This window comes from Ambystoma mexicanum, chromosome 1p (assembly GCF_040938575.1).
Source record: "Ambystoma mexicanum isolate Mex_15411 chromosome 1p, UKY_AmexF1_1, whole genome shotgun sequence".
Lineage (NCBI taxonomy): Eukaryota > Metazoa > Chordata > Amphibia > Caudata > Ambystomatidae > Ambystoma > Ambystoma mexicanum.
This window is the reverse complement of record NC_090921.1, coordinates 1,129,523,006-1,129,545,150: the sequence shown is the minus strand read 5'-3', so window position 1 is coordinate 1,129,545,150 and position 22,145 is coordinate 1,129,523,006. Positions and strand designations below refer to the sequence as shown.

Genomic DNA, 22,145 nt, shown 5'->3' with positions numbered 1-22,145 from the left:
TGCAGGTATGAAAAAGGCAAGTTGAAACTTCACAATGTGACTGCCAATACAACAAACATTCTGCTTGAGTTGTTCACTGGGCTAAGTGACTCCCCATAAGGGCGATCCTATCCGTCTCTTTGGATTTTTGCTTATTCTTGCTCTCCTTGGCATTTTCCCTCCCTCTCCATGCAACTACCCACAACTCAGTCTAGCTGCACATAGACGCTGGACTACGGTCCCCGAGGGTGCTCAACCCATAGCACTTTGCCAATAACATAAGAGAAATCAGTAGACCATCTAAACTTTAGAGAGTTACTCTAGAGGAAAGAGATGCTGTAAAAGAGTGGTGGGCATTGCACAGCATTAATGTGTGAAAAAAGGGAATGCCTCCACGAAGGGACGGCAGATGTACCCTCCACCCCCCAACATCAAATAGATGAACAAAAATAAATACATTGCTTACCAGACTAGAAAAGCACGACTGCCTTGAAATCCTTTTCTTCACATATTTCTCTTCTACTTTATTCAAGACTCTCTATCATCCATTCACAATTAACTTCACCGGGAATTGCCATAGGCTCAAATTTCCCATCCTTTTAAATACACAGAGGCCCTCATTACGGGGTATGCCAGTAAGGGAAAAGCGATGCCGGTATGTAAATACCGGCATCATTTACCGTTCCGTAGCATTCCGACCCGCAAACCCGGTATTAGCAGCATACCAAACAACGGTGCCGCTAATAGCGGCATAGGCGCATACACGCGCCCCTTCAGGGAGCAAATACCGGCATGCCGGTAATAGGGGGGTAATTCCAACCCACGCATACATGCAAATACCGGCATCGCGAAGCCAGTAATCACGGCATGCACGATGTCGGCCATACAGGCATCTCAGACCACCCGCAAACAGCAAGCAAGATACAAGGCAGCTGCCACAGGTGCACACAATCCCCACAGGTGGAGTCAAAGGAGGCTGTGCCAGTATGAACTGAGAACACCCACACACCACAGCCCCCCTCCCCCCGCTGTAGGCAATGCAGAGTTGCCCAGTACAAAAGGAGCACAACTGAACACCACACCCATTCCTACACCAAAATGCCACCACTAGCATTTTCAAACATGGCGCAGGAGTACCTGCCTATACTGATACAACTACAGCAACAACTGCAACAACAACAGCAGCTGCAAGAACAGGCAGCACAGAGGAGACACAGGAGGAGAAGGAGGTTGAGACAGGCCCATCCATTACCACCAGCGCAGCCACCAGAGCCTCGTAGGCAGCCAGCAATACCTCGCACCAGACCCAGCCCATTCAACCCTACCCCTGAGCAGATCCACACCCTGTACCGCCTGGACCGTGACACCATCACCACCATAGTGCACATGATACAGAACGACATTGCCAGCCACATATAAATATGCACTGCTATCCCCACACTACTAAAGGTGGTGTCTGTGCCACACTTCCTGGCCACAGGCACCTACCAACACACAGTGGGCCAGCTGCATGGCATTTCACAACCACTATTTTCACGCATGCTTAACCAAGTGCTGGATGCCCTCCTGAAGCACACAAGCACCCACATATCCCTACCACGGACTGCCCAGGAGATAGCCGAAACCAAAGTAGGCTCCCATGCACTGGCAGGCATGCCCAATTGTGCCGGTGCCATCGACTGCACCCATGAGGAATTGATAGTCCCCCATGCCATAAAGGCTGTGTACCGCAATCGCAAACAACACCACTCCATCAATGTGCAAATGGTATGTGACTCCAGGAAGATCATCACCCATTGCTGCGCCCGATTTCTTGGATCAACACATGATGCCATGTTACTGGGTATATCCACGGTCCCCATCAAATGGAGCGACATGCCGGACCACGTGCCTGGCTGCTTGGTGAGTTGCACAACCGTCCCATGGCAGTGCTTTGGGGTACTGATGTGTGGGGATGCATGAGGGGGGGCAATACTGCACCTGGGTGGGAATAGCCAGTGATTGGAGAATGCATGCAGAGCCAAACACTCCTGACCTGAACCAGTCAAACGGTACATGACACTTCACTGGGCCACATATCACAAATAATGCATATCAATGAGAACAAGTAAGAGGGACAACCAGGCCACCATGGTTATGGCAAGCAATGCATGAATGAACAGGACGGCAAGTGTGGCTATGTGGGCAGTGTGACCATGGATAGTAAATAATGAACAGCATGAATTGGAGTCAAAACATTGTTGCACTACCACATCATATCTGCCTCAGCATGCATGATTACACCCTGCATGGTCTATTGAATGCCAACCACACTACCACACCTCATGACAGTACAGATTGCACCTAGATAACATTTTTTCCTGCTTACAGGGACATGTGCATGGCCACACCAAATAGCTGGCGGCATGACTCTGCTCCCTGAATTACGGGAGTTCAGAGTGTCAAACCCCTATTTTAATGTGCTTGCTGGTGATGGAGGATATCCCTTGAGGCCGTGGCTACACACCCCTGTGCCTAACCAGCAGAATGGCCATGAGGAGGAGTACAATCGTGTGCACACCCGTACCCGTGTTGTCATTGAGCAGACCTTTGGCCTGTCGAAGTGGCGGTTCTGCTGCCTCAGCAGGTCTGGTGGGGCACTCCTATATAGGCCTGAGAGGGTGGCAAAGATCACCATGGCCTGTGTCATGCTGCACGACATGTGCGTCCGGAGAAATGTACCATTGTCACCTGACATTGACATGCATGGGCCGGGTGAGGATGATGAGGACGGAGACGGAGGTGAAGTAGCCCCACTGCCAGTACGTGATGCACGGGATGGCCATACTGTACGGCAAGCACGAATTCAAGTATACTTCTGAAACACAGGGACTATGAAAGACTTGTGTCAGTCAGACACTGGGCCAATATGAACATGCACACAGGGAATGTTGGGAGTTGGGCACTGAACACCGTAACACATTAAATGGATGCACACGAAAAATAACAATGTCCAGCCATGGATTTTTCTTCTCACAACTTGTGTATTATTTAAAACTGCAAAAATGTGCCCACTCCCCCCTCCCCAACCCCCCCAACAAACTCCCTCACCCACCCCACAGATCCCAAATGTCCCCATGTGTGCAACAACAGTGTTCCCTTCACCAATGTTGTTCTTCACATTGTCATTGGCCATACTGTTATTTCTTTGAGACTTTTGGGTCTGGGGGTGCCATGGCCGAGCGCTGTGCGCTCCTGCGCGTTAACCGCACAGGGCTCGATTGCACCGATGTGGAAGGGGTTGTTGTAGTGGAGGTGTCTATTGTCAGTCCCATGGCTGGGCAAAGGTGTTGACGCTGCATTTGCGGGATGTTGGCAAGAAGGGCCTGTGTCAGTGACCCCATGCACTCCCTGAATGCACACGTAGATGCCTCCACAGCAGCTGTATTGACTGCAATGGCCGTGGCTATGGCCCTCATGGCCTCATTCCCAGGGTCGACCTGTAGATGCATGATTTGCAGCATTGACTCTTGGCGGGCCTCTACCCTTGCCAGGCGAGCCTCGAAGGAGGTGTCGACCGCAGGTGTACTGGTGGCTGGGAGGGTGGTGGCTGGCAGGGTGGTGGAAGGCACCTGCATGGGCTCCTCGTCCTGGGCACTGTCCTCCTGGAAGATCCCAATGTCTGATTCTCCAAGGTCAGAGTCATGGAGACACGGATCGTCCAGGCTCTCAGACTCCGCAGGTGGGTGGGGGCTGGCAATGAGGCTTGGGGTGGGTATTCCAGACATGATTCCAGCCTCATCATCCACTTCTGTGGACACAACGTCCGTGGTGGCTGGCGGAACGGCTCCCACTGTTGTGGGTACCTGCTGCTGTTCTGTCGCTGCAGGTGCCCCCTGCAGGGTTGATGCCTTGCGTGGCACACTGGGTGTTGCTGCAGGCATTTCCTTGGACGGGGGGGTGGCAGTGGCCCTGTCCTGTGTTCCACCTTCCTCATCGGTGCCTGGGAGATAGAAGAGATGCAGGTCATCAGTGATGTCAAATGGCAGCTATGATGTATTGCGGTGTGATATGTTCATACATTCAGGCATCATTTCATTTCTGGTGTGTGGCATTTGGTGTACTGAGGGGACATGTTGGCAATCAATGCATGGCTGGTGGCATAGCATTGGTTTGGTGTCTGTGTGGTGGGTCCCATGGGCATGGTTGGGTCATGTTGCACCTCTGTTGGGATTTTCACTCAGCATGCGTGTGGTGCAGGGTGTGGCACTCATTATTCTATGGATGTGTTGATTAGCCTTGGAACATGCATTGCCTTGCCTAGTCTAACTTCTGCATCACTTGTGCCACATCATGTTTTGGTATACGTGGATTTGATGGTTCACTCACCTTCCTCTGTGGTAGTTGCATCGCCAAACTCCTGGTCTCCTATTCCCTCTATGGATTCCCGGTCAATGAATGCATTGTGGTCTCCTCCCATGCAGTGAGCTTCACAGGGGAGTGTGGGCCACCGCCTGTCGCCATTGCGGCCCTCCTGTTCTCCGCCAGGATCTTCCTGACCCGGAGGCGGAGGTCGTCCCAGCGCTTCCGGCAGTCACGTACACTCCTCGGGGTCCTCTCCACTGCCGACACCCTCTGAGCGACCTCCTGCCAGACTTGTTTTTTTTTGGTTTGTGCCGCATGCTTGAGGTCTGTGCTCCTGATTGTGTCTGCATGCTGTTCGAGGATGTTAGCAAGCATAGTCAGTTCAGCATCAGAAAAACGCTGCTTCCTGTTCCTTTGGGAGGATTTACTGGTGGCCTTCGATATCCTGCTTCAGTTGTGGCACACAACACAAGTGTAGTGGTGGTTATGGAGGATGGCAATGGATTGTGTTTTTAAAGATGGCCGCCGGCTCATTTCCCGTTCCGGCGCAATGACGTAATTTCTGGGTCCTTTTTTGCGACCACGGTAATACCGTGCCGGTATTACCGTGCCAGTGTTTAGTGGTGGTTATGACGCGGTTACCGAATGGGCGGTACCCGCAATGCCGGTATAGGGGGGTTGGTGGCCCCTTACCGGCATGGCGGTTTTGCCACTACCGGCATGGGGTAACGCGCGTGCTCGCGCACTCGTAATCACCCGCTATTAGCGGGTTCATACAAGCACGAACCCGCTCATTCCGGCATGCCGGTAATGAATCCGGTTTTACCGAGCAACTCGTAATGAGGCCCAGAGAATTGTCGGAACCAAAGGAAAGCACATTAAAGAGTGCCATGATATAAGTTATTGCCGAAAAGAAGAAATAAAAAATAAATTTAGTATGCACCAAGTATTTGTGAACCAGGTCTGTCCCCAAAACCATCAATTTATAGTGGGCTTGCTATGGATGTTCCTGCCTGATGTGTCCTGATTTGTGAGTGAAGCGTCTCTTGGTGCTTGGTAACTTCCTCCAAGACTTCAGCCATTGTGGCTTTAACTAGTTGCATCTGCTCGCTAATAAAATTAGAGGTGGGTGTTCTGGAGAGGCAATACGTTGTTAACTGCAGAGCTCTTGTACCAAGAATGCTGCAGTCATTTTGAGTTTGTCCTTTAAAAGACAAGCACCTGTTTCAGTTTCTTAAATGTAACTATCAACCATAGAGAGTCCCAGCTTGCAGACAGCAACATGTACAGGAAATGATAGGGACCAGAAATAGGAGGGTATGCAGAGACAGAACCCATGAACAAAGCGATCTTCACTGGGGGGAGGAAGGCGTGGGGGGCAACAAAAAGTAAATATTACACCTTAGCAGGAAAGACTTTGCTAATAAATGTCCAGAAGGGTCAGAAGTCTCCCCCTGCCCCAATAAACATTGATACTGTGCCATAAATTATGCATTACAGCTGAACTAGTGCAGCGCTCATAGCAATGGAAAATTCCTCCAAAAAACTAAAACCAAGCCATGGGTACATTTTGCAGAGACATGGTTTCTCACACATGCGCCACGGCACGATACATGTAGATAACGTATTACTTAGGGGGTCGGGCCTATCTGAGGAAGGCATGGACCTATTTGCGTGAAACATTGTGGGGGCACTGGGGCTTGAAGGATTATGGTGACTGTTTTGAATAGAAAATATAAGCATTTGTGGTGGGGGCGGCAGAAACTATATTTTAATCAAGGGGGGGGGGCCTCCGGATAAAAAGGCTTGAAGACCACTGCCTTAAGGTAATAAAGTGACCTCCCACTTTCAAAAAGCAAAGCAATTAACAGCACTCCTTTCACGCCTAGGTCAGAAAACTCATACTACCGCGCCAGTCCTCTGATACATAAGGCAGCTGAAAAATCCGGAAAAGCAAGAACATAGCTCCAAACTCCACAACATATGAGAATGAACTGGTCCCTTCATTAGAGGGGGAGGGGAGGTGGGGGGGAAACATCACCATAAAAATCATTCACGCCAAATCAAAAAGATATTTTCAAAATTAACGACATGGATCACTAGCCCTAGCAAGCATTCAATTAGTTTACAGGCAAACTATCTTCAATTAACTGCTGATGTCAAGTGGTTGGAAAAAACAAACTGCACTGAAAGGGCAATAAAATCCCTCTGGGAACCTCCCCTATATAGAGAATGTAATAACTAGAACATGCAGTAATCCTGAGTCCCTGAAACGTACATTTGTATATATTAAATAATGTAGCAATTTCCCAAAAGTGTTGAACAAACTAAACGTAGAGTACAGCACGAGTCATGGGGGAATTAGAACACTGGCCCTCGCGCATAAAGGCTGGCATAACTAGCCCTACTATGAGCCGAAAAAGGCAAGGGAAAAAAGGGGTAAAAAAGCCCTTAAAATAAATGGCGTAAAAAGCACTGCCTCCCGGGTATAGCATTTGTAACTTCCAGCAGTGAAAACATTATATTCTAAAGGATTACAATACAAAATGACAGTCTATGAATGCCAGACAGTCCTCTTTTATGAGGGACAGCTTTACAGAAGCTCTTTAGGGGTGTGTGGACCTTGAACATAACAGAGCACCTGTCCTGTACACTTTTCAAATTACATACATTTCAAACTGATACACATGCTGTAATCAATCTTCCCCAGCTTGTTCCAGGGGAGGGGTGCCCAGGGGGTCGAGACTCTCCTTTAATGCAAATTCAGTTGCTGGACTATTAACCCCTTAAGTGCCAAGGACGATATATCTCGTCCTTGACATTACCTCCATAGTGCCAAGGACGAGATAGCGCCTCCTTTTTGGCACCCTGTTTTGAGCAATCCGTGCAAAGCAGGGATCGCTCAAAACTGTAATCCAACCCCCGGGTTATGTTAGGGGGAGGTCCCCCCTCACTGCGAGGGGGCTGGATTACCTTCAGTTTCACGTCGGCGTACGTGAAAGTGAAAGTAATTTTCACTGCAGCGGCCATTTCGGGCTGCTGCTGTGAAAATGAAAGGTGAGTCGGCACCTTTCTCCCCCTCGATCTCCGGCTGTATTTCAAGCCGAAGATCGAGGGAGGTGTCGTTGAAAAGGGGAGATTCTTCCCTTTCCAACAACAGCTTTTGTGAAAGCATTGCTGGGCTCGGATAGGGCGCAGAGTGCTCGATCCGCGCCCAGCAATGCCCACTAGACACGAGGGATCTGTCTGAGAGGCGGGGGGAGGTGGGGCTGCTTACAGTAAGCAGCCCTCTACCCCTCCTGCCCCCCAAAGCATGGGGGCCCATATGTGTAGAGCCCTGGGGGCAGATGGCTGATCATCTACCCGCAGTGAGGGGGGCAAATTGAAAAGTAAAAAAATAAATAAAAATGCAACGTGATTGGGGGGGAGGCACCAGGGATTTTTTTTACCAATGAAAGGGTGGTGGCCCTCCCCCTCCTACACCAAGTGGAAAAGGGGGGCCACCCCTTGTAGCCCTCCCTGGGGGCAGATTTCTGCCCCCAGGCAGGAGTACATGAGGTGGACCCCATCCAATTGGCGGGGGGGACGACCAGGAATAAGTGTGCAGGCCCTCCAAAGGATGGGGCCTGCAGGTTAGTGCCCCCAGGGAAGGTGGCAAAATGAAAAAAATGCAAAAAATTGAAAAAAACAAAACAAAAAGGGAGTTTCGGGTGGGAGTGGGGGGCCACTAGCCACCAGGGATTTATTTTATGGAAAAGGGGGGAGGCCCTAACCCCAAGGGGAAATGGGGGCACCCCTTGTAGCCCTCCCTGGGGCAGATATCTGCTCCTAGGAAGGGGCATCTGACCCCAGGGAGGACTGCATGAGATGCCCCCCTCTTATCTGCCCCCAGGGAGGGCTGAATGAGATGCCCCCCGTGCATTTGGTGTGGGGGGAGGTCATCCCCCATTACATTAGAAAATTACCTGGCAGTTTAGGGTGCCCCTCAGCCCGCCCTAAAGTGTAGTGTACCATTTTCCATTTTTTCTTTATCAAACTTGCCTTGGCGCAGAGGGGCACATTGGTGAGCCAATCTGGCCCCAGGGTGCCCAAACCTTACAGCCCACCCACTGGGGGGCCTGCCCCACACATCTCTGGTGGCCCTCTCCCCCCCACACCAAATGGAGGGGGGGTGTACCTCACGCAGCTGTTTGTAGGAGGCCCAGGGAGGCCTGCATGGGGTGCCCCCAACCCATTTGGGGTGAGGGGGGAGAGGGCCACTAGAATTTGTGGGACAGGCCCCCCAGTGGGTGGGACAGTAAGGTTTGGGCACCCTGGGGCCAGATTGGCACACCAATGTGCCCCTCTGCGCCAAGGGGAGTTGGGTTACCAAAGGAAAAAAGTGAAAATGGTTGACTGCATTTTAGGGGGGGCTGCGGGGCACCCCAAACCGACAGGGAATTTTCTAATGGGATGAGGTGGTGACCCCCTGCCCCCACCCACAATGGAGTGGGGGCCATGTGATGCAGCCCTCCCTGGGGGCAGATATCTGCTCCTAGGAAGGGACATCTGGCCCCAGAGAGGAGTGCAGGACACCCCCCCTTTTCTGCCCCCAGGGAGGGCTACATGAGATGCACCGCCCCTCCAATTGGGGTGGGGGTGGAGAGGTGCACCCCCATTACATTTCAACATTTCCGTAAGTTTAGGGTGCCCCTCAGTCCCCCCTTAAGTGCAGCCTGCCATTTTCAATTTGTTTCTTTCTTTACCAAACTTTCCTTGGCGAAGATGGGCACATTGGTGTGCCAATCTTCCCCCAGGGTGCCCAAACCCTACTTCCCCATCCATTGGGGGGCCTGTCCGACATTTTGGGGTGGGCTTGCAAGGGAGGAGCATGCTTGAAAAGTATTGATTTCTTTTTGCTGGTGTGACCATAGATAACACGCTTTTTGTTTTGTTTACAGCTTTTTCTATGCGGGCAGCTGCAACGTTATGCAAGTACTGTTTTTTATTATTCTATGGTTAGGGCACACTGTCAGTGGGGTGGGCGAGACTGGGACTGGATTGTTGGTGGTGTGGGTAGGAATGGGCCATCTGGGCAGATATTTTGGTGGGCTGGGACACAATTGCAGGGGCAGGCCACAAATTGCCCCCCATGCCAGCAGAATATTGGTGTTTCCCTGGGAGTGGGTCCCTCCCATGTGGGTTGTCTGTCTGCAAGCCCAGGCTTCACCTCTGGCTGTGCTACGTTACAGATGTCACCTCTGGGGTGGAATGGGGATCCTGCCGGGGCTCCCTGAAGCTGCCGCTGTGCTTATGGGACGGTACACCCACATGGTACATGGATGTCCAAGGCCAGGGACATCACCTCCAATCGTCCTGGAGTTGCGGCTGGGCTGCATTACAGCTTTTCCCTTCAGGGAGGTATTGGCACACTGCCGGGACACTGCCTGGTGGGGAGAAGCAGTAACGCAGGGCAGCCAGAGCTCCAGCAAAGTCGGCGGTAATATCCCTGGCCTTGGGCACCGTTCTCCCATGTGGGTCTTTGCCAGGGGTTCTGGGTAATACATTCTGGGCCGATTGCATAAGTCAGACATCTTTGGATTCCCACAGGTGTCTTCTTTTCAGAAATGCATGGGGTTCTCTTTTTCCTTGGTGGCTTCGACACCCAAAATGTGCTGTGCCGAAAAGATTGGGGTTACGAGTGGGTTACCCTTTTCCTTTTGCCCCCGGTAGGTGCACCCACACATGTGAGGTACCGTTTTTATCGGGACACCTGTGGGAAGGCGGGAAGGTATGATATCTGTTGTTGGCGACGTGTTTCGGTGAGTGGACAGAGGGAAATGTCTCTGAAATGGCTGAAAATAAAGACAATTCTCAGATATTTCTCTCTGGCCACCCACCGAAACACACCGCCAACAACACATGGCCTACCTTCCGCGTCCCCACACGAGTCCCGATAAAACCGGTACCGCACATGTGTGGGTGCACCTACCTGGGGCGCAAAAGGAAAAGGGTAACCTCGAACCTTTCGGCTCAGCACATTTTGTTCATGTGGGCAACCTACAAATTTGGGCCCAGGGTGTCGACGCCAGCAAGGAAAACAAGGAACCCCATGAATTTCCCAAAAGAGGACACCCGTGGGAATCCACAGAGGTCTGCCTTGCGCAAATTGCCCCAGTTTTTATTAGCCACAATCCCTGACAAAGTGTGATATTTTGTGGGGAAAAAACACAATGTTCACTTTTTCTGGGGTTCTGGGTAATAAATTCTGGGCCGCTTCGCGCAAGTCAGACCTCTTCGGATTCCCATGGGTGTCCTCTTCTGGGAAATGCATGGGGTTCCCCGTTTTCTTTGCTGGCTCCGACACCCTAGGCCCAAATCTGTATGGTGTGCCAGTCTGGAAAAATCGTGAAATTCAGCTGTCGGAAAACACTTGGGGTTAGGGTTTTTTAGGCTTTTCTTTTCCCCTTGGCGCCCAGGTATTTGCATCCACACATGTGAGGTACCGTTTTCATCGGGACACCTGTGGGAACGCGAGACGGTAGGTCATGTGTTGTTGGCGGCGTTTTTCGGTGGGTGAGCCGAGTGAAAAATAGGTTTTTTTCGCCACATTTAGGACTTTGCCAGGGTTTCTGGGTAATAAATTCTGGGCTGATTTGCGCAAGTCAGACCTCTGCGGATTCCCACAGGGGTCCTCTTTTCGGAAAATGCATGGGGTCCCCCATTTTCCTTGGTGGCTTGAACACCCGAGGCCCATATCTGTATGGTGTGCCCGTCTGGAAAAATCGTGAAATTCAGCTGTTGGAAAAGACTTGGGGTTAGGGGTCTTTTAGGCTTTCCCCTTGGCGCCCAGGTAGGTGCACCCACACATGTGAGGTACCGTTTTCATCGGGACACCTGTGGGAATGCGGGAAGGTATGATAATTGTTGTGTTTGTGTGGTTTTCATAACATTTTGACCCATTTGCTGGTGCCGTTTGTCATACAACCCTTTCATTTCCCAAATGTGCCCTACATTTACTCGCTGCTTTAGGCACCATACACTTTTGTAACCTGCACAAGTCACCTACCCTTGAAAAGGTCTGCCTGTGCTCTTTTAAAAAATGTATGCTTGCCGTTCCTCACCACATTGGTTTTCCGGATTTACACATGTCAAGTACGTCTGTTCAGGCCGTAAGCATAAAACTCCTGTGTACCATGGCTCAGTGTTTGGCCTGTGGTATTACATGTTCTGTGAAACACTACAAAAAATGTGTGCTTTCCTAACTGCAAGAGTCGAGGGAATGTAGCGGAGCATTGTTTTTCTCAAAATTCAGACACGCCATTGCCGTACCAAGCCAACCATGTCCACCACATACATTTTCTTGGGTCATTTTCCCGCTTTTCCCCCAAAATATGGCATTTTCCCCAACCTAGTTGACGACCTGCGCATATCACCCCTTCCTAAACTTAGAATTTTGTCTACTTTTCAGAAATGTATGCCTTTCTGTCCTCCAATTCGGCTTTCCTACCCTTTTATTCCATTCCGTCCACGCATGTCCAATTAGCAAAAATGGCCAAAATCGCCTACCTCTCACAAAACGGTTGATAACCACATCAAAATAATTTTTTATCGTTTCCACTCAACCTGTTCTTGAAAGCCATGAAATTAGGAAATTCAGCACAGCAAACCATTTGTTCCTGACTCTTACAAGGAAAAAAACCACAGGCTTCTTTGTACATCATTTTATTGGCATTTTTTGAAAAAACACAACATTCTCGCCCTTTTTGGTCCATTTTCTCTCACCCCCCTACAGCAACCTAGGATTCCTGGGTGGCGTTACGACTGCCTACATGTGGGAAATAAAGGGGTCAAATTTGGCCGAGATATCTCATGTAACCAAAACGTTACAAGGCATTGAATGGCAACATACCGAAATCACCCAAAAAGGCCTTGGCAGTGGGGGGGAAAACCCATGGCACTTAAAGGGTTCATGGATGCCACTTTTTTTTGTTGGCTGGTGTTCAAAGGCTTAAGTGAAAGCAATGATCAGGTTGCAAGCATTGGTAAGCGAAATAGCGGGGGATGGGGCATCTGTCCAATGTTGGTTAGAGGAGTCCTTTTCTCTACCTTCTTAATGAGAGCTTGGATGGCCAATATCTGCAACCATTCTCTGTGCGCAGAATCACAACAGCAAATCTAATTGGAGCTTTTGTAAAGTAAAGCCCAAAGCACCCTGTGCCCAGAAGCAGGAATGCAGGAAGAACGCATTCATCAGGGCATTTCAACCATTCGCAGCCTGAGACTACACCTGGCGGCGTGTGCAGCCCACCCGGTACCACCCAGCGGCTCAAACAGTCTGTCACACACTACTTTAGCCAGCTTTCATGCCAGCCAAACAAAACTTTGCCACCCTGCTTCAGAATTTAGCAATATTAAAGATGCTGCCAAAGTAACACACGCTTCCCACGAGCTACACGTCAACAATCCCAACAAGGGAAATCTATGCCAGCGGGCGTCTGTGCACCGGCATTCAGCTGTTTGGGAAACATATTGAAAATGATAAGCGATGTGCCCTTTATATACAATAGACGCTGTGCCCTTTATATACTATAGACATTCTCAAAGGGGCTATGCGACAAGACGACAGTCAAACCTTGAGTATCGCTGGGCACATGCAACTCTTTCCTTCACAGTAAAGCATTCAAATGATTCTGCTAGTACCCACTGAAGGTGTTGTCACGTGTATGAGTTGTATATGCACCACACCGTACACATAGCAACATCGTACACAAGGGCACAGCAAGCACATGGATAATGGACCACTTTAAAAAGCAGCCAGGGATTTTGCAAAGGTTTGTTCAGTACATTAAGCTTCCGCCGTTCAAGCCTAGGGACTGGGGAGGGTCTAAATGCTCTTCCAAACTAGCAATCAATTGTTAACATATAGCGGTGCCAGCAAGATAGCAATTAGGTTTTGTGGCTTTTAACACACAATTTCTTGATGAGATAGTCACTCTACAGTAGTCACTCTACAGCTGTGGTCTTCAAACGTTTGTTGACCCAGAGCCCCCCTATGAAAAAAGGTACCTTACCAAGAAGAGAGCTCATATCCAAGCCCATGTTTATGCGGCATCTAACAACTTGGCTGAACTCTTTCAAATCTGCAAGCAACTGGCCAATCCTGCCGCAGTCTTGACCTCTCCTGTCCCTTCCCAGGCCCTCTGCACGACACTGGCTTCTCACTTCATCTCTAAAACTCAGGACATTCTGTCCTCACTCTCCTCCTATCCCCTCCCTCCCTCTACTCCCTGCTCTTCCTCTAGCCCTTCTGCAGCCACCTCTCCTCACTCCTTCTCTGCCTTTCCCCTGTTCTCCGCAGACAAGGTTTCTAGACAAGTCCGATCTATGAAAGTCTCATAGAAACAGGTTCACCCCTGTTCCTCCGAAACTATCAAGGACCACATTGACTCACTGGCTCCTGCCCTGGCTGATTTCTGCAATCACTCCTTCGCAACTGGCGTCTTCCCATCCCCCCTGAAGCACTCCCTTGTGCAGCCTCTTCTTAAGAAACCCTCTGCCGAACCTTCCTGCCCAGCTAACTATCACCCAATCTCCATCACACCCTTTATGGGCAAGCTCCTGGATAAACTGGCCATCTCCCAGCTTAATCTCCACAATGAATCTGTTGGTTGTCTTCATGATTATCAGTCTGGCTTCAGAGCTGCCAGAAGCACAGAAACTGCTCCCCTGAACATCCGTGAAGACCTGCTCTCCAACCTTGACGCCAACACCCCCTTGCGACCTCACCCTGCTTGATCTCTCTTCTGCCTTTGACACTGTCAACCATGCCATCCTGCTCAACCGTCTCTGTGAGAACCTGGGTATCACTGGTCATGCTCTGGCGTGGCTGACTTCTTTCCTCTCTGACCGACCCTCCCAGGTCCAACTTGGGTCTTTCCTCTCTGCTATCTTTTTCTCTACCTGTGATGTCTCCCAGGGGTCTAACCTCTCCCCTGGCTGTTCAACCAATACCTGACACTCCTTGCCCACTGCATCGCCGCTCTCTGCCCCAACTTTCTGTGCTATGCGGATGACACCCAGCTCCTTTTCAGGCTACCCTCTGCCTCCTTCTCTCCTTCCCTCATCTCTGACTGTCTGTCTGCTATCCAGGAGTGGTGTGCCGCCAATGACCTCTGCCTTAATGCCAGTAAGACTGAGATTCCCCTCATCGGCACACCCACTCCCTCTTTTCCTGCAGCTCTCTGGTCGGCCTCGCTTGGCCCTCTTCCCGGTCCCACCTACAAGGCAAAAAACCTCGGGGTCATCTTCGACTCCTCACTCTCCTTCTCCCCTCACATGTGTGACGTCTCTATGAAGTCACACCACCAGGTGCACCTCCTCAGAGGTATTCTTCGTTTCCTCTCCTTCCCCCAGAAGCTCACTGTCTCCAGAGCTCTGGTTCTTTCCAGGCTGGACTATTGCAGCAGCCTCTTTCTAAATCTGCCTTCTTCTACTGTCCGCCCTCTGCAACTTATCCAGAACAGGACAGCAAGACTTGTCCTTGGCCTCAAGCCCAGGGATCGTAACCCTCCAGGACTGAAATCTCTGCACTGGCTCCCAGTTCAAAACCCTCTGCATCGTCCACAAGGGCTTCTGGGGCCTTGGGCCTCAATACCTTCAACTCTCTCTCCCTAAATATCTTCCTTCTTGAGCTCTCCGCTCATCCGCCTCCAACTCCCTCAAGGTCAGTCGCTTCTCCAAGCAGCGAGTTGGTGATAGATCTCTTTCTTCAGCTGGTGCCTCCCTCTGGAACAGCTTCCCTGCCTCACTTAAACTTGAGGAGAACCATCTCCAGTTCCGGAAGCACCTCAAAACATTTCTCTTTGCTTCTGCTTTTTCTCACCCTCTCCCCTGCTGACCTCCTGGCTGTAACCGGAACTGCACTGGCTACCGGGACACCCTCTGATCTTGGGCTCAGGTCCCCCCTGCCAACGTCACACACCTGCACTACCCTCCCAGCATCCCCTGCACTTGGGGACTGTTTATGTATCCCTACAGTCCCCCTACAAGCCCTTGACACCTGATGTCTGCACTTACCCATGCACTTGCCACATGCTCGCGTTACTTACTTACTGTTTATCTATTCCCATGTACTGCACTGTCCCTGCCCCCTTTCCAGGCACTTGCGCAATAAGAATGACACCTGGCCTAGTAGGATCGCCGTCTGTCTTCCCTCTGTTCCCCTCCCTTGCTGCGTCACGCCTTGAAACACTTGTGCATAGGCACGTTATAAATGCCATATCATATCATACCTGGCTTGGGCCCCCCTATAGACATGGACTCCAAAAGTTTATCGGTTGCAAATGGTTATTGCCCACTGGTGAAGAATGGTGCCCCAAATGGAGGTGTGGGTGCCAAACACCAAATTCTCTCAAAATCATTGCTTTCAATAACTCAAATTACATTTGAGGGCAAATATTTGTAAACACAGCATTCAGAATGTTTTGCTACAGAGGACTTCACTACAAGCAGTGTTGCATATTTATTTCCTACAGTAACGTTTGACATGTAACAATTTGTTTCTTAAGTACAACAACGTGATTACTATCAGTTCAGTCACTTGCAAGTTGGACAGTGGCATACTGGAGAACTAGTGTGAAGGGGGGCCTGTCTTTCAGCATCCAGCCCGTGACTATTGGGTTAAATTTTTGCAATAGCCAACCACAAATGTTCTTCAAGCTTTGACCGATATTTAGTCTTTAGTGCTGAGAATCCAATCTCAGAAAAGGTACGAGGTGCTGAAAGGTAACAGTACATTTGGATAAAGTTGGAAACTCTGCATTTTGCCAAAATCCGCCCAAAGACAGTTTTTTGAATTGGCTCTCCAGTAGGCGGTCACTTTGAAGCTCCATTGGTTCTTCCTGGCGGTGTATTGGGAGGTGGACATTGATACTACAATTGTCCTCTGGAAAGTACTTTGAGACTGGTTCTGAGATGGTTTCCTATTAGTTCAGCAACACATGAAAGATCATACTCCGTCTCCTCAAGAGCATCTGCTACTAATGGAAACGCATCGGAATGCAGACATCATCCCTCCCCCTCCAAAGCTCCAGCTTCCTCTTGAATGCTGATATTTTTGTGTTCATAGCCAATAATGATGTTTATTTTCTGTGCCTTGCAGGGAGAAGTTTAGAAAGTGTAGCTTTTCAAAGAGGTCACCATAGTAAACTAACAGTACAAGCCAGAGTGAATTACAGAGGCTCTTCCTTCGTCTGGTCCAAACCCAGGAGAAAGTATCACTTTATTCCCGAGTTCCTAACCGTGATTTAAAACCTTTACCCCTGGAGAGCCACCGGACCTCCGTGTGAAACAACGAAGCATCATGTTCAGCTCCCATTTCTGTACATAATGTGGCAAAGACGGTCTCATGTGCAGTGCATCCAGTGCTCCAGATAGGATTTTTCAGTGAGAGTATTTTACTCCCAACTTTTAGAATTAGAGAGTAAATGCAATTTCAAGAGAGTAAAAATGATTTTCCTCCTTCGCAAAAGAGTAAAAAGTATCTGACAACTATCCAATGTGTGCGTAAAATTAAAACTATTCGAAAACATAAGTGACAAACCAGCTGTATTTCAAAGTGGTTCTAAATAATGTATTGCACTTGTGGAAACATTTACCCCACACAATAACCTTGTAGATGCATACAATCTCCATGACACTTAGGCACAAACTCTGTTAAGAGTTACTACAGATGCCAGCTAGTTACATCGGGTGATTCATAAATAAAGTCTTGTTGTCCTATCATGTAGCTCATTGCTCTCTCTTCCTGTTGCTCAAATTCCTGTTTTGGATTGTCTAGTATGTTCTCTGTCCCTTCGCCTCCCCTCTCCGCCACACCTTTGTTCTTCTGTATTGCTTAATTTCAGAGTTGCTCTTCCTCTCCTGTTTTTCTGTTTGTCTTTTAAAGAAGCACCAATAAATATCCAAAAAGCTGAAAATGCCTTTTCTATTTAAAAATCTAGTGCAGCATTAGCATTGGGTGCTCCTTTTTAGATGTGTGTAAACCTTTTAGCCATTAGGATGGGCATTATAGAGTTGGAGGTTTGTCTCACCAGTTGCAGCATTGCTTTAATGTAGATGCTTTACCAATACTGTATGCCATTACAAGTAAAAGAGCCCATATGAGATGTGTGCTCTGTGCCATTACAGGTATAACAGCCTCGATGAGGTGTGTATTCTGAGCCATTACAAGTATAGCAGCACTGAAGAGTTGTGTATTCTGAGCCATCACAGGTATAGCAGCCCAAATGAGATGAGTGTTTTGAGCCGTCATAAGTATAGCAGTCCTCAGGGGAGGTGCTTCTTCCGAGCTATTACAAGTATAGCATCCCACATGAGATGTCTGTTCTGAGCCATTACAAGTATAGTGGTCCTCATGGGATGCGTGTGTTCTGTTTCTGAGCCATCACAGGTATAACAGCCCTTATGAGGTGTGTGTTCTGTGCCATTACACATATAGGAGTCCTCATGGGATGTGCTTCTTCTGAGCCCTTAAAAGTATAGCATTCCAAATGAGATGTGTCGGTTCTCAGCCATCCCAGGTATAGCAGCCCCAATGAGGTGTGTGTTCTGAGCTGTTACAAGCACAGCGGTCATGAAGTATTGTGTTCTGAGCAATCCCAGGTATAGCAGCCCTGATGACGTGTGTGTTCTGAGCCATTACAAGTATAGCAGCCCTGAAGAGCTGTGTGTTTTGGGCCATCACAGGTTTAGCAGCCCTGGTGAGCTCTGTGTTCTGAGCCATTACAAGTATAGCAGCCCTGAAGAATTGTGTTCTGAGCAATCACAGGTATGCTCCATTACAAATAGAGCATCCCAGATGAAATGCGTGTGTTCTGAATCACTGAACATTTAGTATTCCTTTTGATAAATCGAAAGATAAGTCAATTTGTGTTACTATTGAATGTTACCTGCATCTCTCTGATGCAGACTCATTAACTCAACTAGTAACATGATTTGAACTAACAGGTTACACAATAATCCCTGCAGCAGGGTTATTGACCCACTAAGCTGCCTTTCCCAACAGGCTGTTGACACTGAAAGGCACATAGGTTTAGGGCACTGGTAGTTCCATGTGAGACTTGCCTGACATAAATGGATTGTCAAAAGCTCTAAGCCTGTTTGGACTATCCTACATTAGTCAGGAAATTCATAATGATGCTTTGAAAAGTGCTAGACTTTTTGGCAGTGGGACTCAGTAAGCGGACATGGGAGAAGCAGACGTTTTGAAAATCTCAAGAACGAGTAGAAGGTATTGAAGTATATGACAGCAATGCCATCTTCTCACACTGTCAGGTGTTGGTGGGCAGAGCTCAGATACTGTTCTTGCTCTGTACTTTAGCTCGCTGCAGAAAACGCCAACACATGTTCGTGCTGAAATTCAGGTACTGTCCAAAAACATATCAGTACTGCTAAGAAATATGGGCATGATGCAATCAGCACTGCTGTGAATATTTGGCATTGTGTGATGACATGCATACGGTATAGAAGCTCCGTTGATAGATTAGGCTTCTTTGCTTGCCTGAATATATAGCAGTCCTGTTCAGAAGTATGGCACAATCTGTGCCACTGAAAATATATACAGCACTGCGTGTACCTGTATCCATTATACATGCTTGTGGTGGGTGGTCAGAAAGGGAGTTAAAGTTCAGACCACATGCCTAGCTATGCAATTGGTGTGCTTCTGTGATGAAAAGAAAACAAATTATGACATTCTGCTGCAACTGCGCTGCCTCTGTTAAAGCCAATTAAGCAGAAATGCAGCCCTTGTTTAAGACTATTTTTATTTTACACAATATAACCTGTGTCCTAAAGCAAAGTGAAAAGCATGTTCAAGATTCAAGATGCTTTAATAACACTGTAACCCACAAAATGCAGGCAGTTGAATAAAGTGAACACAACACTAATTCCCTTTTACATTACTCAGAAAGTATTATCTTGATAGAATCATTAACAGAGGAGAGTGGTAAAAAATATCAAACAGACTAGGACTCATCCCAGTTGCTTCTTTCAAGGAACTGTGTCAATTACTAAAGTAAAGAGTGGATTTACAAGCTGCTTTTAGTCAAGCTGTCACCATTGAGCTACATGATTTATGGGGGTGCTGCCATAAATAGCCTGTGTAAGTGGTATGCAAGGAAGAATTAAAAGGGATGCATTGACAAGATTTCTGTGCGTAAAAAGGCGTCATACACACCTTATCTGGAGGGCTGAGTGCATCTTATTAAAATGTACAATTTTACAACAGAAGTCAGCACCCCTGAGAGTCCATTCCACATATTGTGCACAGTCAAAGAGTGTGTCCACAATATATGTGGAGCTACTGCCAACACTTTTGCTTTTAACCCAGCTCTAGCACCACACATTGAAGAAGCACCACCATCCATGCAAATACCAACACACTGCGTTGTTCTGCCCTGAATTGGTTTACAAAATATTTCTCCAATATAGATCTTTTCCACGGCAGTACCTCACAAAAGCAATCAAATTTGCTTCTTTTGAAATGTCAATGGCCTCATCCAACTGCAGGGCAAACTGTTTCAAGCGCGATATCAATTCTGTAATGATATCAGAGGACAGGTCAGTGATGCGGCGTAAAATTGTGGTGTCAAACATAGGGATACTTTTGCATTTCTCAGCTGCACCGTCACCAAGCATTACCCTGTTGACAGCGAGAATTGTTGGCAGAATTACTTTCTCAGCATCTGTAAAGGGCTTTTTGTTTTTGCCTAGATAATGTGGTAAGAAGCTTTCAAAGCGTTTGCAGGTACTGAGGCCACATTTTTAACAGTGTCTTTCTGCATGCCTTGCAGCTGCCGTACACACAAATCCTGGGTCTTTGTTGCTAAACGGCCTGTTTTGTTTCCAAATGCTGCCTTAATTGTGTTGGCTTCAGGCTTGCTAATGTAGCGCCACAAACCACACACTGCAGCTTAACTTGTCCAGCAACTGCGATCCATGTGAACCCAAAGTCCAAATAAGAGACATATTTCTGTGTTTTTGCATTTCTTTTGTCCGTTTCCACCGCTCCTTCTGCTTTTCATTTGAGATTCCAACCATCTTTGGGTACTTGGAAACGAGCCAGTTCTGTGATATTTCTGCATTTTAAAGTCCGAACACAAAAAATATCTATTTTTCCGGCTGTTTTTGTATTGGCTTTAAAATGCGGAAATATCACATACTGCCCCCCATTCCTTCCCTACCCGCTCATTAACTCATTAATCTTGGGGCGGTTAACCCCTGAACCCCAATTTCCTCACCACCCCCCAATCAACACACGCACCCTACCCACATACACACACAGAGTCCAAAACTCACCTCTGCCTCCTGCAACGACTCCGCTGGGGCTTACAGTGCCTGTCAGCCCCTGTGTGCAATCATGTGCGGCAGGGGTTTGATAAACATGATAGTTCGATTTAGAAAGACTGCTCTCTGCGGTTATGGAGCAGTCTTTCTAAAACAACACCCTGCCCTCAAATCGGTACAGTGAAAAAGATCTTTTCACTTAGTATCAACAATCCATCTAAAAAAGGAGCCTGAATCTGTGAAAACATTGAAAACCCCAACTTTAATCACATTCGTTTTTAAAAAGCATTTCACGCTTTCAAAAATTTTAAATGCTTCAAAGATTTAAAATGGCAAACACCACATGCAAAGATTTAAAACGAACCACATGAAAAGGCTGGGGAAAAAATTATACACAAACACAAAAAAAAGTCCCCAAAAGAAACTATGTGAACAGCTTGGGGGAAAAAAACTCAGCAAAAATGGGTCCGAAATATTGGTTGGATTAAAAAAAAAAAAAAACATTGATAGAAGTCTCAGAAGACTCCCTGTTTAGATCGTGAAGTTCTAGCTCTAATTTGTTTTTGAAGTGTGGTCCTGGACTAAGCGACAGACTTGGCGGCGAAACCACACCTGGATGCACATTGCACAGGGCCGATTTTAACCTTCAGCACTTCTACTCAACCAATGGTACATAGGCAAAAGAAATCCTTACCTGCCTGTGTGGCTGGGTCAAGTGCTTCACTGGATTTTTCTTGCTGGGGCACAGGTGGTTAGGGTGACACACTGACGCTTGGAGCGATGCTTCTACAATGAAAACAGTTAGCCAAGGATGCATGGGTCTGCCTGAGACTTTAAAATTATGATGAGATGAGCAGGGGTTAAAACCAGCTCTTGGGTGTTAGGCATCAGCTACTAAGCAGGACATAACGCTGGGAACCCAGGAGAGAGTACACAGTGCATGCAACTCCCACATGAGACGTGAACTTTCAGTACCGCCCCAATCTGGGCATGAGAAAGTAACAGCCTCAAAAATAGTTTTGAAATCCCGGTGACTCCTAAATATACCTTTAAAATTGTCCCACCATCACTCCCAGCAAAATGCAGTCGTTTTAAAAAAGGCATGCTTACCGTCAGCAAATCCTACTACAGATATCAGGATTTTTTATGTTGCCATTGCTGTTGGGGGACTTTGCTTCCAAGATAGGATGATAGGGCCATTTTGTGTTCCTGCAATTGAAAAAGTACAATAAACAAAATTATAGATGTCCCAGATTGACCATACCAATATTTGCGCACTACACTCGTCGGCACACATCCTCCCCAGCACACAAATAGGTGCTAGGGTGCAGGGCCCTACTGGTAAATCTCAAGTTTCCTATACGCCAGTCCACCCCAGCTGGCAGAGCGAACAGAACAGTCAGAGCACATACCTAAAAACGTGACTCATTCATCAACATCTTACATAGAATCTGACAGTTCTTAACTCACCGAGCTTACTTTCGGAAACATCGAGT

The 22,145-nt window shown here is 48.1% G+C and overlaps 1 long non-coding RNA gene across 4 annotated transcripts in view; it reads right to left on the bottom strand.

Annotated features, from left to right (window-relative positions):
- Positions 1–22,145, bottom strand: part of LOC138449617 (uncharacterized) — a 166,036-nt gene that overhangs the window by 136,464 nt on the left and 7,427 nt on the right. For all 4 annotated transcript variants that reach the window (XR_011260173.1, XR_011260172.1, XR_011260174.1 and 1 more), the window contains exons 2-3: positions 21,760–21,858; positions 21,344–21,435 (exon numbers count right to left, since the gene is read on the bottom strand). This is a non-coding gene — a long non-coding RNA (uncharacterized lncRNA). The remainder of the gene's footprint in view (positions 1–21,343; positions 21,436–21,759; positions 21,859–22,145) is intronic.